This window comes from Empidonax traillii, unplaced genomic scaffold (genome assembly GCF_003031625.1).
Source record: "Empidonax traillii isolate 1590-97213 ecotype Southwest subspecies unplaced genomic scaffold, ASM303162v1 scaffold5:size3517227, whole genome shotgun sequence".
In the NCBI taxonomy this organism is placed as follows: Eukaryota; Metazoa; Chordata; class Aves; order Passeriformes; family Tyrannidae; genus Empidonax; species Empidonax traillii.
This window is the reverse complement of record NW_020955198.1, coordinates 63027-64459: the sequence shown is the minus strand read 5'-3', so window position 1 is coordinate 64459 and position 1433 is coordinate 63027.

Sequence of the window (1433 nt, the reverse complement as noted above, 5' to 3'; positions counted from 1 at the left end):
GCATTTGAGAAGAGCAGCATTCGAGGCAGCAGCGTTCGCCTGCTGAACGGTGACAGATTGGCGCGGAGGAGAGGGGAGGTGTTAAAACAATGGAGCCGGGCTTGCGAGCGCTGCTGCATGCTAATCAGCCCGGCCTCCTTCCTTCCTTCCCTCCGCCTGCCTGCCTGCCGCGATCCCTCCTTCTCGCTGGCCGCGTGGCAAGCCCTACGCGATCCGGCCCCTCGGCAGCAGGCGGCACCGCACCCGGCATGGGTGGTAACCCAGAGAGAGTTCCAGCGGGACCGCTCAGCGGGGCTGGCGGCACCCGGGGGACCTGGCAGGCTGCTGGGTATCAGTGGCAGATTTCAGATCTCGCCCTCGGCGCCCAGGCTGCCAGAAGCCCGTCAGTATGAGTCCCCGCAAGGGGCAGAGGCGAGGAGCATTTTGTACGAGTCTTGCGGGTTCTTTGGGCTGCCCTCCTGGCGCCCTGATCCCCGCCAGAGGACGGACGAGAGGCGGCAGCGCAGCAGGTTGCCCGGTAAAAGACAATCTACTGCCGCACCCCAGAGAAGGCTCACAAAGGTGAGGGAAATGCAGAGCTGTGCCAGTTACTGATGGATCCAGGAGCTCCGTTGCCCTCTTAGCTCTACACAGGCACTTGAGTCCGAAATGCTAAACATGTAGTAAGCAAGTGGTACGGCCTCTCTTCCTCCATTGCCTTTTGCCTCTTGGATTGCTTGGCCTTGCAAGCCTAAATGTCTCCACGTACACAGTATGCACTTTGTGAGGAGGTATAAAAAGGGCTAGCCTTCCCTCAGACCAGGAAAAAACATTCCCTTTCACAAACAGTGCAACAAGGTCTGCAGAGACAGTGGAAATGCTTTGTGTGGGATCATTTTGGCCCTAGTTTTCCCAGAAAGTCTATGTTCTGCAGGACTCACAGGGCAAACCCTAGGGCTGGAGCATTAGCAGCCCAGCTACAGCGAGTTCTCCGTTCTACCAGGGAGAAGCAGAGGAATGAGCGTTGGAATGTTTACTCTCCAATATTTCTCAGTTTCCATTCCATCCTGCCCTGAAAGATTTTTGATTACTATACACTTCAAAATAGTATTTATTACAGATTTACATAATCTGTATGTTTTATGTTAAGGCAATAACACATTGATGCTGTACTACTGAAAGGAGTTAATCTAAACTATGTAGTGTCTGCTATAACAGAGTTCCAACTAAAACATATTCTTGTTTCCTGGCACCGACAAGTAACACATATCCAGAAGGACATTGCCCAGCACATTAGGTAAGGTGCCAGGTGAAGCCATTGCTCAGCTCTTGAACCTTCACTGGGTTATGGATCAGCACCAGGCCAAATTAAATGATATGCATCTGTGTGTAACCTCACGTTTAATTTAACAAATGTTATTTCAAATAGCATGTGCCTGGTTTATAGCAGGATT